Raw genomic sequence first — 18,053 nt, 5'->3', positions numbered from 1 at the left:
CATCCCGCCCATCAGCATAACAAGGCTCCCAGTTCTCCATGGCCTGTCCTGCCTTTCTGGATTTTACAGTTTTTTCAGATGGCCCTTTTGACCGGGGGAAAGTGAGACTTCATTGTAGTGCAGATTTCCTTTGCAAGCTTGCTTGGTTGGCCAAAATGTTCGTATGCGTTTTTTCCTGAATATATTCAGGAAAAAACGCATACGCCCTTTTTGGCCAAGTGCATCATTGTGGACGTTCTGCCTCTTTTCCTATGCTTTCAATGCAATTCCAGTCTACCTCCTGAAATTGGTTTCCTGCAATTCTGCCCCGCTTTCAAGTCCTCTTGGCAGCCTTACTTCATTCTATTTTTGGACGATAGCTGTCATTTATAACTCTGCAGGTTTGTGAGTTACAGTGCCCCTGAGCTCCTTTCTTCAACTCGTTTTCTTTTGAGCTGGCCGCAACACCGCAGGATGGCTTCAGGCCCTAATCTGGTTCCGGCACGGCACGCTAAGCCTTTGGTTAATTCCTCTTCCTGGTGGGAAATGAGAGTTAAATTTACCCGTCCAGACACCTCTAGCTAGTCTCTCATTGGTTCTCGCTATTCCTGTTCATCTTCCGCAGAAATTGCAAACTGGGCCAAACAGGAGGTTAAAGGCACTGACTCTCCAAGTCGGGAGAGTGTTAGTAAAGCGTCTGGAATGTTGCACCCGAGTACCAGGGTACGAAAACTGAGACATATTTGAACACGTCTCCCGATCACATGGTTGATCATACTCTAGGTTCCACATGCATGTTTTAGCTGAAGGAAGAATACCTTAAACCTGGGTATTTGAAACCCGTGGAATGGGTACCATGCAATATGACTTCAAAGGGTCTTCATTTGCTCACCGAACCTGTCCAATCCTATCACTGCTGTGTTTATGCCCCTGTACACATGCTTGATTGTCTTTCGGAGACATAGCAATCCATAGGTTTTAAGATACTTACTAGTCAGGTACATTCTTAGGCGTTTAATATGCGGTGTTGAGTCCATTTCGTTGAGCAAGGACTAGCTCTTGTCTATTCCATATTTGGCTTAAGGAACTTTATCTGTGCTCATTTCAATCTCTGGTTTTATGCAGCACCCCAACTCACCTTTCCCCTTAAGCAAGCATAAGTTGGTTTTCTAAATTTGAGACCCTGTTCTGTTTTGGAATGCAGTTCCTGTGTAGCCAAGTTTACATTCCGTGTATTAGTGATATCTTATGATGTTTCTTTTTCTGTGTGACTTATTTCAGTTAGAATCATCGTACCTGAATCCACTCATTATGCTGCTACGGGCCTGATGACATAGATTTCATTGCTGAGTGATACTGCATTGTACGTAAGTACCAAAACTTCTTTATCCATTTTTCACTTTCTGCGATGTTGAACTTGTACTGTAAACGAGGATCTTGTAAACAGAGCCGTTCCAAACTTTGGGGTGGCTGTGTCTTTTTGATTTTAATTTCCCTAAGCTATAGGACCATAAGTGGAAGTGCCCTAGGTTCTGTTGCTTTGGTTTTTAGATGTTTCAGGAAACACCATACACTTCTCCCAAGTGGTTGTTGGCAATTTACATCCGGCCCATCAGCATAACAAGGCTCCCAGTTCTCCATGGCCTGTCCTGCCTTTCTGGATTTTACACTTTTATCAGATGGCCCTTTTGACCGGGGGGAAGTGAGACTTCATTGTAGTGCAGATTTCCTTTGCAAGCTTGCTTGGTTGGCCAAAAAGGGCGTATGCGTTTTTTCCTGAATATATTCAGGAAAAAACGCATACGCCCTTTTTGGCCAAGTGCATCATTGTGGACGTTCTGCCTCTTTTCCTATGCTTTCAATGCAATTCCAGTCTACCTCCTGAAATCGGTTTCCTGCAATTCTGCCCCGCTTTCAAGTCCTCTTGGCAGCCTTACTTCAGTATATTTTTGGACGATAGCTGTCATTTATAACTCTGCAGGTTTGTGAATTACAGTGCCCCTGAGCTCCTTTCTTCAACTCGCTTTCTTTTGAGCTGGCCGCAGCACCGCAGGATGGCTTCAGGCCCTAATCTGGTTCCGGTACGGCACGCTGAGCCTTTGGTTATTTCCTCTTCCTGGTGGGAAATGAGAGTTAAATTTGCCCGTCCAGACATCTCCAGCTAGACTCTCATTGGTTCTCGCTATTCCTGTTCATCTTCCGCAGAAATTGGAAACTGTGCCAAACAGGAGGTTAAAGGCGCTGACTCTCCAAGTGGGGAGAGTGTTAGTAAAGCGTCTGGAATGTTGCACCCGAGTACCAGGGGAGGAAAACTGAGACATATTTGAACACGTCTCCCGTTCACATGGTTGATCATACTCTGGGTTCCACATGCATGTTTTAGCTGAAGGAAGAATACCTTAAACCTGGAGAGTTGAGACCCGTGTAATGGGTACCATGCAATATGACTTCAAAGGGTCTTCATTTGCTCACCGAACCTCTCCACTCCTATCACTGCTGCGTTTATGCCCCTGTACACACGCTTGATTCTCTTTTGGAGACATAGCAATCCATAGGTCTTAAGATACTTACTAGTCAGGTACATTCTTAGGCGTTTAATATGGGGTTTTGAGTCCATTTCGTTGAGCAAGGAGTAGCTCTTGTCTATTCCATATTTGGCTTAAGGAACTTTATCTGTGCTCATTTCAATCTCTGGTTTTATGCAGCACCCCAACTCACCTTTCCCCTTAAGCAAGCATAAGTTGGTTTTCTAAATTTGAGACCCTGTTCTGTTTTGGAATGCAGTTCTTGTGTAGCCAAGTTTACATTCCGTGTATTAGTGATATCTTATGATGTTTCTTTTCTGTGTGACTTATTTCAGTTAGAATTATCGTACCTTAATCCACTCATTATGCTGCTACGGGCCTGATGACATAGATTTCATTGCTGAGTGATACTGCATTGTACGTAAGTACCACAAGTTCTTTATCCATTTTTCACTTTCTGCGATGTTGAACTTGTACTGTAAACGAGGTTCTTGTAAACAGAGCCGTTCCAAACTTTGGGGTGGCTGTGTCTTTTTGATTTTAATTTCCCTAAGCTATAGGACCATAAGTGGAAGTGCCCTAGGCTCTGTTGCTTTGTTTTTTAGATGTTTCAGGAAACACCATACACTTCTCCTGAGTGGTTGTTGGCAATTTACATCCCGCCCATCAGCATAACAAGGCTCCCAGTTCTCCATGGCCTGTCCTGCCTTTCTGGATTTTACACTTTTTTCAGATGGCCCTTTTGACCGGGGGGAAGTGAGACTTCATTGTAGTGCAGATTTCCTTTGCAAGCTTGCTTGGTTGGCCAAAAAGGGCGTATGCGTTTTTTCCTGAATATATTCAGGAAAAAACGCATACGCCCTTTTTGGCCAAGTGCATCATTGTGGACGTTTTGCCTCTTTTCCTATGCTTTCAATGCAATTCCAGTCTACCTCCTGAAATTGGTTTCCTGCAATTCTGCCCCGCTTTCAAGTCCTCTTGGCAGCCTTACTTCAGTCTATTTTTGGACGATAGCTGTCATTTATAACTCTGCTGGTTTGTCAATTGCAGTGCCCCTGAGCTCCTTTCTTCAACTCGCTTTCTTGTGACCTGGCAGCAACACCGCAGGATGGCTTCAGGCCCTAATCTTGTTCCGGCCCGGCATGCTGAGCCTTTGGTTAATTCCTCTTCCTGGTGGGAAATGAGAGTTAAATTTGCCCGTCCAGACACCTCCAGCTAGCCTCTCATTGGTTCTCGCTATTCCTGTTCATCTTCCGCAGAAATTGCAAACTGGGCCAAACAGGAGGTTAAAGGCGCTGACTTTCCAAGTGGGCAGAGTGTTAGTAAAGCGTCTGGAATGTTGCACCCGAGTACCAGGGGAGGAAAACTGAGACATATTTGAACACGTCTCCCATTCACATGGTTGATCATACTTGGGTTCCACATGCATGTTTTAGCTGAAGGAAGAATACCTAAAACCTGGGTAGTTGAAACCCGTGGAATGGGTACCATGCAATATGACTTCAAAGGGTCTTCATTTGCTCACCGAACCTCTCCAATCCTATCACTGCTGCGTTTATGCCCCTGTACACATGCTTGATTCTCTTTCAGAGACATAGCAATCCATAGGTTTTAAGATACTTACTAGTCAGGTACATTCTTAGGCGTTTAATATGGGGTGTTGAGTCCATTTCGTTGAGCAAGGAGTAGCTCTTGTCTATTCCATATTTGGCTTAAGGAACTTTATCTGTGCTCATTTCAATCTCTAGTTTTATGCAGCACCCCAACTCACCTTTCCCCTTAAGCAAGCATAAGTTGGTTTTCTATATTTGAGACCCTGTTCTGTTCTGTAATTCAGTTCCTGTGTAGCCAAGTTTACATTTCGTGTATTACTGATATCTTATGAAGTTTCTTTTTCTGTGTGGCTTATTTCAGTTAGAATCATCATACCTGAATCCACTCATTGTGCTATTAAGGAGCTGATGACACAGATTTCATTGCTGAGTGATATTGCTTTGTAAGTAAATACCACAACTTTTTTATCCATTTTTCACTTTCTGCGATGTTGAACTTGTACTGTGAAGGAGGTTCTTGTAAACAGAGCCGTTCGAAACTTTGGGGTGGCTGTGTCTTTTTGATTTTAAATTCCCTAAGCTATAGGACCATAAGTGGAAGGACCATAAGTGGAAGTGCCCTAGGCTCTGTTGCTTTGTTTTTTCGATGTTTCAGGAAACACCATACACTTCTCCCAAGTGTCTGTTGGCAATTTACATCCCGCCCATCAGCATAACAAGGCTCCCAGTTCTCCATGGCCTGTCCTGCCTTTCTGGATTTTACACTTTTTTCAGATGGTCCTTTTGACCGGGGGGAAGTGAGACTTCATTGTAGTGCAGATTTCCTTCGCAAGCTTGCTTGGTTGGCCAAAAAGGGCGTATGCGTTTTTTCCTGAATATATTCAGGAAAAAACGCATACGCCCTTTTTGGCCAAGTGCATCATTGTGGACGTTCTGCCTCTTTTCCTATGCTTTCAATGCAATTCCAGTCTACCTCCTGAAATCGGTTTCCTGCAATTCTGCCCCGCTTTCAAGTCCTCTTGGCAGCCTTACTTCAGTCTATTTTTGGACGATAGCTGTCATTTATAACGCTGCAGGTTTGTGAATTACAGTGCCCCTGAGCTCCTTTCTTCAACTCGCTTTCTTGTGACCTGGCCGCAACACCGCAGGATGTCTTCAGGCCCTAATCTGGTTCTGGCACGGCACGCTGAGCCTTTGGTTAATTCCTCTTCCTGGTGGGAAATGAGAGTTATATTTGCCCATCCAGACACCTCCAGCTAGTCTTTCATTGGTTCTCGCTATTCCTGTTCATCTTCCACATAAATTGCAAACTGGGCCAAACAGGAAGTTAAAGGGACTGACTCTCCAAGTGGGGAGAGTGTTAGTAAAGCGTCTGGAATGTTGCACCCGAGTACCAGGGTACGAAAACTGAGACATATTTCAACACGTCTCCCGATCACATGGTTGATCATACTCTAGGTTCCACATGCATGTTTTCGATGAAGGAAGAATACCTTAAACCTGGGTAGTTGAAACCCGTGGAATGGGTACCATGCAATATGACTTCAAAGGGTCTTCATTTGCTCACGAACCTCTCCAATCCTATCACTGCTGCGTTTATGCCCCTGTACACATGCTTGATTCTCTTTCGGAGACATAGCAATCCATAGGTTTTAAGATACTTACTAGTCAGGTGCATTCTTAGGCGTTTAATATGGGGTTTTGTGTCCATTTCGTTGAGCAAGGAGTAGCTCTTGTCTATTCCATATTTGGCTTAAGGAACTTTATCTGTGCTCATTTCAATCTCTGGTTTTATGCAGCACCCCATCTCACCTTTCACCTTAAGCAAGCATAAGTTGGTTTTCTAAATTTGAGACCCTGTTCTGTTTTGGAATGCAGTTCCTGTGTAGCCAAGTTTACATTCCGTGTATTAGTGATATCTTATGATGTTTCTTTTTCTGTGTGACTTATTTCAGTTAGAATCATCGTACCTGAATCCACTCATTATGCTGCTACGGGCCTGATGACATAGATTTCATTGCTGAGTGATACTGCATTGTACGTAAGTACCAAAACTTCTTTATCCATTTTTCACTTTCTGCGATGTTGAACTTGTACTGTAAACGAGGATCTTGTAAACAGAGCCGTTCCAAACTTTGGGGTGGCTGTGTCTTTTTGATTTTAATTTCCCTAAGCTATAGGACCATAAGTGGAAGTGCCCTAGGTTCTGTTGCTTTGTTTTTTAGATGTTTCAGGAAACACCATACACTTCTCCCAAGTGGTTGTTGGCAATTTACATCCGGCCCATCAGCATAACAAGGCTCCCAGTTCTCCATGGCCTGTCCTGCCTTTCTGGATTTTACACCTTTTTCAGATGGCCCTTTTGACCGGGGGGAAGTGAGACTTCATTGTAGTGCAGATTTCCTTTGCAAGCTTGCTTGGTTGGCCAAAAAGGGCGTATGCGTTTTTTCCTGAATATATTCAGGAAAAAACGCATACGCCCTTTTTGGCCAAGTGCATCATTGTGGACGTTCTGCCTCTTTTCCTATGCTTTCAATGCAATTCCAGTCTACCTCCTGAAATCGGTTTCCTGCAATTCTGCCGCGCTTTCAAGTCCTCTTGGCAGCCTTACTTCAGTCTATTTTTGGACGATAGCTGTCATTTATAACTCTGCAGGTTTGTGAATTACAGTGCCCCTGAGCTCCTTTCTTCAACTCGCTTTCTTTTGAGCTGGCCGCAGCACCGCAGGATGGCTTCAGGCCCTAATCTGGTTCCGGTACGGCACGCTGAGCCTTTGGTTATTTCCTCTTCCTGGTGGGAAATGAGAGTTAAATTTGCCCGTCCAGACATCTCCAGCTAGCCTCTCATTGGTTCTCGCTATTCCTGTTCATCTTCCGCAGAAATTGGAAACTGTGCCAAACAGGAGGTTAAAGGCGCTGACTCTCCAAGTGGGGAGAGTGTTAGTAAAGCGTCTGGAATGTTGCACCTGAGTACCAGGGGAGGAAAACTGAGACATATTTGAACACGTCTCCCGTTCACATGGTTGATCATACTCTGCGTTCCACATGCATGTTTTAGCTGAAGGAAGAATACCTTAAACCTGGAGAGTTGAGACCCGTGTAATGGGTACCATGCAATATGACTTCAAAGGGTCTTCATTTGCTCACCGAACCTCTCCAATCCTATCACTGCTGCGTTTATGCCCCTGTACACACGCTTGATTCTCTTTTGGAGACATAGCAATCCATAGGTCTTAAGATACTTACTAGTCAGGTACATTCTTAGGCGTTTAATATGGGGTTTTGAGTCCATTTCGTTGAGCAAGGAGTAGCTCTTGTCTATTCCATATTTGGCTTAAGGAACTTTATCTGTGCTCATTTCAATCTCTAGTTTTATGCAGCACCCCAACTCACCTTTCCCCTTAAGCAAGCATAAGTTGGTTTTCTAAATTTGAGACCCTGTTCTGTTTTGGAATGCAGTTCTTGTGTAGCCAAGTTTACATTCCGTGTATTAGTGATATCTTATGATGTTTCTTTTCTGTGTGACTTATTTCAGTTAGAATTATCGTACCTTAATCCACTCATTATGCTGCTACGGGCCTGATGACATAGATTTCATTGCTGAGTGATACTGCATTGTACGTAAGTACCACAAGTTCTTTATCCATTTTTCACTTTCTGCGATGTTGAACTTGTACTGTAAACGAGGTTCTTGTAAACAGAGCCGTTCCAAACTTTGGGGTGGCTGTGTCTTTTTGATTTTAATTTCCCTAATCTATAGGACCATAAGTGGAAGTGCCCTAGGCTCTGTTGCTTTGTTTTTTAGATGTTTCAGGAAACACCATACACTTCTCCCGAGTGGTTGTTGGCAATTGACATCCCGCCCATCAGCATAACAAGGCTCCCAGTTCTCCATGGCCTGTCCTGCCTTTCTGGATTTTACACTTTTTTCAGATGGCCCTTTTGACCGGGGGGAAGTGAGACTTCATTGTAGTGCAGATTTCCTTTGCAAGCTTGCTTGGTTGGCCAAAAAGGGCGTATGCGTTTTTTCCTGAATATATTCAGGAAAAAACGCATACGCCCTTTTTGGCCAAGTGCATCATTGTGGACGTTCTGCCTCTTTTCCTATGCTTTCAATGCAATTCCAGTCTACCTCCTGAAATCGGTTTCCTGCAATTCTGCCCCGCTTTCAAGTCCTCTTGGCAGCCTTACTTCAGTCTATTTTTGGACGATAGCTGTCATTTATAACTCTGCAGGTTTGTGAATTACAGTGCCCCTGAGCTCCTTTCTTCAACTCGCTTTCTTGTGAGCTGGCCGCAACACCGCAGGATGTCTTCAGGCCCTAATCTGGTTCTGGCACGGCACGCTGAGCCTTTGGTTAATTCCTCTTCCTGGTGGGAAATGAGAGTTATATTTGCCCATCCAGACACCTCCAGCTAGTCTTTCATTGGTTCTCGCTATTCCTGTTCATCTTCCACATAAATTGCAAACTGGGCCAAACAGGAAGTTAAAGGGACTGACTCTCCAAGTGGGGAGAGTGTTAGTAAAGCGTCTGGAATGTTGCACCCGAGTACCAGGGGAGGAAAACTGAGACATATTTCAACACGTCTCCCGATCACATGGTTGATCATACTCTAGGTTCCACATGCATGTTTTCGATGAAGGAAGAATACCTTAAACCTGGGTAGTTGAAACCCGTGGAATGGGTACCATGCAATATGACTTCAAAGGGTCTTCATTTGCTCACGAACCTCTCCAATCCTATCACTGCTGCGTTTATGCCCCTGTACGCATGCTTGATTCTCTTTCGGAGACATAGCAATCCATAGGTTTTAAGATACTTACTAGTCAGGTGCATTCTTAGGCGTTTAATATGGGGTTTTGTGTCCATTTCGTTGAGCAAGGAGTAGCTCTTGTCTATTCCATATTTGGCTTAAGGAACTTTATCTGTGCTCATTTCAATCTCTGGTTTTATGCAGCACCCCATCTCACCTTTCACCTTAAGCAAGCATAAGTTGGTTTTCTAAATTTGAGACCCTGTTCTGTTTTGGAATGCAGTTCCTGTGTAGCCAAGTTTACATTCCGTGTATTAGTGATATCTTATGATGTTTCGTTTTCTGTGTGACTTATTTCAGTTAGAATCATCGTACCTGAATCCACTCATTATGCTGCTACGGGCCTGATGACATAGATTTCATTGCTGAGTGATACTGCATTGTACGTAAGTACCACAACTTCTTTATCCATTTTTCACTTTCTGCGATGTTGAACTTGTACTGTAAACGAGGATCTTGTAAACAGAGCCGTTCCAAACTTTGGGGTGGCTGTGTCTTTTTGATGTTAATTTCCCTAAGCTATAGGACCATAAGTGGAAGTGCCCTAGGCTCTGTTGCTTTGTTTTTTAGATGTTTCAGGAAACACCATACACTTCTCCCAAGTGTCTGTTGGCAATTTACATCCCGCCCATCAGCATAACAAGGCTCCCAGTTCTCCATGGCCTGTCCTGCCTTTCTGGATTTTACACTTTTTTCAGATGGCCCTTTTGACCGGGGGGAAGTGAGACTTCATTGTAGTGCAGATTTCCTTCCCAAGCTTGCTTGGTTGGCCAAAAAGGGCGTATGCGTTTTTTCCTGAATATATTCAGGAAAAAACGCATACGCCCTTTTTGGCCAAGTGCATCATTGTGGACGTTCTGCCTCTTTTCCTATGCTTTCAATGCAATTCCAGTCTACCTCCTGAAATCGGTTTCCTGCAATTCTGCCCCGCTTTCAAGTCCTCTTGGCAGCCTTACTTCAGTCTATTTTTGGACGATAGCTGTCATTTATAACGCTGCAGGTTTGTGAATTACAGTGCCCCTGAGCTCCTTTCTTCAACTCGCTTTCTTGTGAGCTGGCCGCAACACCTCAGGATGTCTTCAGGCCCTAATCTGGTTCTGGCACGGCACGCTGAGCCTTTGGTTAATTCCTCTTCCTGGTGGGAAATGAGAGTTATATTTGCCCATCCAGACACCTCCAGCTAGTCTTTCATTGGTTCTCGCTATTCCTGTTCATCTTCCACATAAATTGCAAAGTGGACCAAACAGGAAGTTAAAGGGACTGACTCTCCAAGTGGGGAGAGTGTTAGTAAAGCGTCTGGAATGTTGCACCCGAGTACCAGGGTACGAAAACTGAGACATATTTGAACACGTCTCCCGATCACATGGTTGATCATACTCTAGGTTCCATATGCATGTTTTCGATGAAGGAAGAATACCTAAAATCTGGGTAGTTGAAACCCGTGGAATGGGTACCATGCAATATGACTTCAAAGGGTCTTCATTTGCTCACGAACCTCTCCAATCCTATCACTGCTGCGTTTATGCCCCTGTACACATGCTTGATTCTCTTTCGGAGACATAGCAATCCATAGGTTTTAAGATACTTACTAGTCAGGTGCATTCTTAGGCGTTTAATATGGGGTTTTGTGTCCATTTCGTTGAGCAAGGAGTAGCTCTTGTCTATTCCATATTTGGCTTAAGGAACTTTATCTGTGCTCATTTCAATCTCTGGTTTTATGCAGCACCCCAACTCACCTTTCACCTTAAGCAAGCATAAGTTGGTTTTCTAAATTTGAGACCCTGTTCTGTTTTGGAATGCAGTTCCTGTGTAGCCAAGTTTACATTCCGTGTATTAGTGATATCTTATGATGTTTCGTTTTCTGTGTGACTTATTTCAGTTAGAATCATCGTACCTGAATCCACTCATTATGCTGCTACGGGCCTGATGACATAGATTTCATTGCTGAGTGATACTGCATTGTACGTAAGTACCACAACTTCTTTATCCATTTTTCACTTTCTGCGAGGTTGAACTTGTACTGTAAACGAGGTTCTTGTAAACAGAGCCGTTCCAAACTTTGGGGTGGCTGTGTCTTTTTGATTTTAATTTCCCTAAGCTATAGGACCATAAGTGGAAGTGCCCTAGGCTCTGTTGCTTTGTTTTTTATATGTTTCAGGAAACACCATACACTTCTCCCAAGTGTCTGTTGGCAATTTACATCCCGCCCATCAGCATAACAAGGCTCCCAGTTCTCCATGGCCTGTCCTGCCTTTCTGGATTTTACACTTTTTTCAGATGGCCCTTTTGACCGGGGGGAAGTGAGACTTCATTGTAGTGCAGATTTCCTTCCCAAGCTTGCTTGGTTGGCCAAAAAGGGCGTATGCGTTTTTTCCTGAATATATTCAGGAAAAAACGCATACGCCCTTTTTGGCCAAGTGCATCATTGTGGACGTTCTGCCTCTTTTCCTATGCTTTCAATGCAATTCCAGTCTACCTCCTGAAATCGGTTTCCTGCAATTCTGCCCCGCTTTCAAGTCCTCTTGGCAGCCTTACTTCAGTCTATTTTTGGACGATAGCTGTCATTTATAACGCTACAGGTTTGTGAATTACAGTGCCCCTGAGCTCCTTTCTTCAACTCGCTTTCTTGTGAGCTGGCCGCAACACCTCAGGATGTCTTCAGGCCCTAATCTGGTTCTGGCACGGCACGCTGAGCCTTTGGTTAATTCCTCTTCCTGGTGGGAAATGAGAGTTATATTTGCCCATCCAGACACCTCCAGCTAGTCTTTCATTGGTTCTCGCTATTCCTGTTCATCTTCCACATAAATTGCAAACTGGGCCAAACAGGAAGTTAAAGGGACTGACTCTCCAAGTGGGGAGAGTGTTAGTAAAGCGTCTGGAATGTTGCACCCGAGTACCAGGGTACGAAAACTGAGACATATTTGAACACGTCTCCCGATCACATGGTTGATCATACTCTAGGTTCCACATGCATGTTTTAGATGAAGGAAGAATACCTAAAATCTGGGTAGTTGAAACCCGTGGAATGGGTACCATGCAATATGACTTCAAAGGGTCTTCATTTGCTCACGAACCTCTCCAATCCTATCACTGCTGCGTTTATGCCCCTGTACACATGCTTGATTCTCTTTCGGAGACATAGCAATCCATAGGTTTTAAGATACTTACTAGTCAGGTGCATTCTTAGGCGTTTAATATGGGGTTTTGTGTCCATTTCGTTGAGCAAGGAGTAGCTCTTGTCTATTCCATATTTGGCTTAAGGAACTTTATCTGTGCTCATTTCAATCTCTGGTTTTATGCAGCACCCCAACTCACCTTTCACCTTAAGCAAGCATAAGTTGGTTTTCTAAATTTGAGACCCTGTTCTGTTTTGGAATGCAGTTCCTGTGTAGCCAAGGTTACATTCCGTGTATTAGTGATATCTTATGATGTTTCTTTTTCTGTGTGACTTATTTCAGTTAGAATCATCGTAACTGAATCCACTCATTATGCTGCTACGGGCCTGATGACATAGATTTCATTGCTGAGTGATACTGCATTGTACGTAAGTACCACAACTTCTTTATCCATTTTTCACTTTCTGCGATGTTGAACTTGTACTGTAAACGAGGTTCTTGTAAACAGAGCCGTTCCAAACTTTGGGGTGGCTGTGTCTTTTTGATTTTAATTTCCCTAAGCTATAGGACCATAAGTGGAAGTGCACTAGGTTCTGTTGCTTTGTTTTTTAGATGTTTCAGGAAACACCATGCACTTCTCCCAAGTGGTTGTTGGCAATTTACATCCCGCCCATCAGCATAACAAGGCTCCCAGTTCTCCATGGCCTGTCCTGCCTTTCTGGATTTTACACTTTTATCAGATGGCCCTTTTGACCGGGGGGAAGTGAGACTTCATTGTAGTGCAGATTTCCTTTGCAAGCTTGCTTGGTTGGCCAAAAAGGGCTTATGCGTTTTTTCCTGAATATATTCAGGAAAAAACGCATACGCCCTTTTTGGCCAAGTGCATCATTGTGGACGTTCTGCCTCTTTTCCTATGCTTTCAATGCAATTCCAGTCTACCTCCTGAAATCGGTTTCCTGCAATTCTGCCCCGCTTTCAAGTCCTCTTGGCAGCCTTTCTTCAGTATATTTTTGGACGATAGCTGTCATTTATAACTCTGCAGGTTTGTGAATTACAGTGCCCCTGAGCTCCTTTCTTCAACTCGCTTTCTTGTGACCTGGCCGCAGCACCGCAGGATGGCTTCAGGCCCTAATCTGGTTCCGGTACGGCACGCTGAGCCTTTGGTTATTTCCTCTTCCTGGTGGGAAATGAGAGTTAAATTTGCCCGTCCAGACATCTCCAGCTAGGCTCTCATTGGTTCTCGCTATTCCTGTTCATCTTCCGCAGAAATTGGAAACTGTGCCAAACAGGAGGTTAAAGGCGCTGACTCTCCAAGTGGGGAGAGTGTTAGTAAAGCGTCTGGAATGTTGCACCCGAGTACCAGGGGAGGAAAACTGAGACATATTTGAACACGTCTCCCGTTCACATGGTTGATCATACTTGGGTTCCACATGCATGTTTTAGCTGAAGGAAGAATACCTAAAACCTGGGTAGTTGAAACCCGTGGAATGGGTACCATGCAATATGACTTCAAAGGGTCTTCATTTGCTCACCGAACCTCTCCAATCCTATCACTGCTGCGTTTATGCCCCTGTACACATGCTTGATTCTCTTTCGGAGACATAGCAATCCATAGGTTTTAAGATATTTACTAGTCAGGTACATTCTTAGGCGTTTAATATGCGGTGTTGAGTCCATTTCGTTGAGCAAGGAGTAGCTCTTGTCTATTCCATATTTGGCTTAAGGAACTTTATCTGTGCTCATTTCAATCTCTGGTTTTATGCAGCACCCCAACTCACCTTTCCCCTTAAGCAAGCATAAGTTGGTTTTCTAAATTTGAGACCCTGTTCTGTTCTGTAATTCAGTTCCTGTGTAGCCAAGTTTACATTCCGTGTATTAGTGATATCTTATGATGTTTCTTTTTCTGTGTGACTTATTTCAGTTAGAATCATCGTACCTGAATCCACTCATGATGCTGCTACGGGCCTGATGACATAGATTTCATTGCTGAGTGATACTGCATTGTACGTAAGTACCACAAGTTCTTTATCCATTTTTCACTTTCTGTGATATTGAACTTGTACGGTAAACGAGGTTCTTGTAAACAGAGGCGTCCCAAACTTTGGGGTGGCTGTGTCTTTTTCATTTTAATTTCCCTAAGCTATAGGACCATAAGTGGAAGTGCCCTAGGCTCTGTTGCTTTGTTTTTTAGATGTTTCAGGAAACACCATACACTTCTCCCGAGTGTCTGTTGGCAATTTACATCCCGCCCATCAGCATATCAAGGCTCCCAGTTCTCCATGGCCTGTCCTGCCTTTCTGGATTTTACACTTTTTTCAGATGGCCCTTTCGACCGGGGGGAAGTGAGACTTCATTGTAGTGCAGATTTCCTTTGCAAGCTTGCTTGGTTGGCCAAAAAGGGCGTATGCGTTTTTTCCTGAATATATTCAGGAAAAAACGCATACGCCCTTTTTGGCCAAGTGCATCATTGTGGACGTTCTGCCTCTTTTCCTATGCTTTCAATGCAATTCCAGTCTACCTCCTGAAATCGGTTTCCTGCAATTCTGCCCCGCTTTCAAGTCCTCTTGGCAGCCTTACTTCAGTCTATTTTTGGACGATAGCTGTCATTTATAACTCTGCAGGTTTGTGAATTACAGTGCCCCTGAGCTCCTTTCTTCAACTCGCTTTCTTGTGAGCTGGCCGCAACACCGCAGGATGGCTTCAGGCCCTAATCTGGTTCTGGCACGGCACGCTGAGCCTTTGGTTAATTCCTCTTCCTGGTGGGAAATGAGAGTTAAATTTGCCCGTCCAGACACCTCCAGCTAGTCTCTCATTGGTTCTCGCTATTCCTGTTCATCTTCCGCAGAAATTGCAAACTGGGCCAAACAGGAGGTTAAAGGGACTGACTCTCCAAGTGGGGAGAGTGTTAGTAAAGCGTCTGGAATGTTGCACCCGAGTACCAGGGTACGAAAACTGAGACATATTTGAACACGTCTCCCGATCACATGGTTGATCATACTCTAGGTTCCACATGCATGTTTTAGCTGAAGGAAGAATACCTTAAACCTGGGTAGTTGAAACCCGTGGAATGGGTACCATGCAATATGACTTCAAAGGGTCTTCATTTGCTCACCGAACCTCTCCAATCCTATCACTGCTGCGTTTATGCCCCTGTACACATGCTTGATTCTCTTTCGGAGACATAGAAATCCATAGGTTTTAAGATACTTACTAGTCAGGTACATTCTTAGGCGTTTAATATGCGGTGTTGAGTCCATTTCGTTGAGCAAGGAGTAGCTCTTGTCTATTCCATATTTGGCTTAAGGAACTTTATCTGTGCTCATTTCAATCTCGGTTTTATGCAGCACCCCAACTCACCTTTACCCTTAAGCAAGCATAAGTTGGTTTTCTAAATTTGAGACCCTGTTCTGTTCTGTAATTCAGTTCCTGTGTAGCCAAGTTTACATTCCGTGTATTAGTGATATCTTATGATGTTTCTTTTTCTGTGTGACTTATTTCAGTTAGAAACATCGTACCTGAATCCACTCATTAAGCTGCTACGGGCCTGATGACAAAGATTTCATTGCTGAGTGATACTGCATTGTACGTAAGTACCACAACTTCTTTATCCATTTTTCACTTTCTGCGATATTGAACTTTTACAGTAAACGAGGTTCTTGTAAACAGAGGAGTCCCAAACTTTTGGGTGGCTGTGTCTTTTTGATTTAAATTTCCCTAAGTTATAGGACCATAAGTGGAAGTGCCCTAGGCTCTGTTGCTTTGTTTTTTCGATGTTTCAGGAAACACCATACACTTCTCCCAAGTGTCTGTTGACAATTTACCTCACGCCCATCAGCATAACAAAGCTCCCAGTTCTCCATGGCCTGTCCTGCCTTTCTGGATTTTACACCTTTTTCAGATGGCCCTTTTGACCGGGGGGAAGTGAGACTTCTTTGTAGTGCAGATTTCCTTTGCAAGCTTGCTTGGTTGGACAAAAAGGGCGTATGCGTTTTTTCCTGAATATATTCAGGAAAAAACGCATACGCACTTTTTGGCCAAGTGCATCATTGTGGACGTTCTGCCTCTTTTCCTATGCTTTCAATGCAATTCCAGTCTACCTCCTGAAATCGGTTTCCTGCAATTCTGCCCTGCTTTCAAGTCCTCTTGGCAGCCTTACTTCAGTCTATTTTTGGACGATAGCTGTCATTTATAACTCTGCAGGTTTGTGAATTACAGTGCCCCTGAGCTCCTTTCTTCAACTCGCTTTCTTTTGAGCTGGCCGCAACACCGCAGGATGGCTTCAGGCCCTAATCTGGTTCTGGCACGGCACGCTGAGCCTTTGGTTAATTCATCTTCCTGGTGGGAAATGAGAGTTAAATTTGCCCGTCCAGACACCTCCAGCTAGTCTCTCATTGGTTCTCGCTATTCCTGTTCATCTTCCGCAGAAATTGCAAACTGGGCCAAACAGGAGGTTAAAGGGACTGACTCTCCAAGTCGGGAGAGTGTTAGTAAAGCGTCTGGAATGTTGCACCCGAGTACCAGGGTATGAAAAGTGAGACATATTTGAACACGTCTCCCGATCACATGGTTGATCATACTCTAGGTTCCACATGCATGTTTTAGCTGAAGGAAGAATACCTTAAACCTGGGTAGTTGAAACCCGTGGAATGGGTACCATGTAATATGACTTCAAAGGGTCTTCTTTTGCTCACCGAACCTCTCCAATCCTTTCACTGCTGTGTTTATGCCCCTGTACACACGCTTGATTCTCTTTTGGAGACATAGCAATCCATAGGTTTTAAGATACTGACTAGTCACGTACATTCTTAGGCGTTTAATATGGGGTGTTGAGTCCATTTCGTTGAGCAAGGAGTAGCTCTTGTCTATTCCATATTTGGCTTAAGGAAATTTATCTGTGCTCATTTCTATCTTTGGTTTTATGCAGCACCCCAACTCACCTTTCCCCTTAAGCAAGCATAAGTTGGTTTTCTAAATTTGAGACCCTGTTCTGTTTTGGAATTCAGTTCCTGTGTAGCCAAGTTTACATTCCGTGTATTAGTGATATATTATGATGTTTCTTTTTCTGTGTGACTTATTTCAGTTAGAATCATCGTATCTGAATCCACTCATTATGCTGCTACGGGCCTGATGACATAGATTTCATTGCTGAGTGATACTGCATTGTACGTAAGTACCACAAGTTCTTTATCCATTTTTCACTTTCTGTGATATTGAACTTGCACGGTAAACGAGGTTCTTGTAAACAGAGGCGTCCCAAACTTTGGGGTGGCTGTGTCTTTTTGATTTTAATTTCCCTAAGCTATAGGACCATAAGTGGAAGTGCCCTAGACTCTGTTGTTTTGTTTTTTCGATGTTTCAGGAAACACCATGCACTTCTCCCGAGTTTCTGTTGGCAATTTACATCCCGCCCATCAGCATAACAAGGCTCCCAGTTCTCCATGGCCTGTCCTGCCTTTCTGGATTTTACACTTTTTTCAGATGGCCCTTTTGACCGGGGGGAAGTGAGACTTCTTTGTAGTGCAGATTTCCTTTGCAAGTTTGCTTGGTTGGCCAAAAAGGGCGTATGCGTTTTTTCCTGAACATATTCAGGAAAAAACGCATACGCCCTTTTTGGCCAAGTGCATCATTGTGGACGTTCTGCCTCTTTTCCTATGCTTTCAATGCAATTCCAGTCTACCTCCTGAAATCGGTTTCCTGCAATTCTGCCCCGCTTTCAAGTCCTCTTGGCAGCCTTACTTCAGTCTATTTTTGGACGATAGCTGTCATTTATAACTCTGCAGGTTTGTGAATTACAGTGCCCCTGAGCTCCTTTCTTCAACTCGCTTTCTTGTGAGCTGGCCGCAACACCGCAGGATGTCTTCAGGCCCTAATCTGGTTCTGGCACGGCACGCTGAGCCTTTGGTTAATTCCTCTTCCTGGTGGGAAATGAGAGTTAAATTTGCCCATCCAGACACCTTCAGCTAGTCTCTCATTGGTTCTCGCTATTCCTGTTCATCTTCCACAGAAATTGCAAACTGGGCCAAACAGGAGGTTAAAGGGACTGACTCTCCAAGTGGGGAGAGTGTTA

General features: G+C 43.9%; 1 long non-coding RNA gene across 2 annotated transcripts in view; it reads left to right on the top strand.

The window, feature by feature from the left end:
- Positions 1–18,053, top strand: part of LOC307181120 — a 977,962-nt gene that overhangs the window by 515,686 nt on the left and 444,223 nt on the right. Inside the window, exon 5 of one of the 2 annotated variants that reach the window (XR_013825915.1) lies at positions 12,333–12,490. The exons of the other annotated variant lie outside the window; for it this stretch is intronic. This is a non-coding gene — a long non-coding RNA (uncharacterized lncRNA). Of the gene's footprint in view, positions 1–12,332; positions 12,491–18,053 lie in introns of those variants that run through there. 2 annotated transcript variants of the gene reach the window in all.

The sequence above is a fragment of the Stenella coeruleoalba genome (assembly GCF_951394435.1).
Source record: "Stenella coeruleoalba genome assembly, contig: scaffold_33, whole genome shotgun sequence".
In the NCBI taxonomy this organism is placed as follows: Eukaryota; Metazoa; Chordata; class Mammalia; order Artiodactyla; family Delphinidae; genus Stenella; species Stenella coeruleoalba.
Note: the sequence above shows the minus strand (reverse complement) of the source record. Positions and strands in the feature narration are given on the sequence as shown.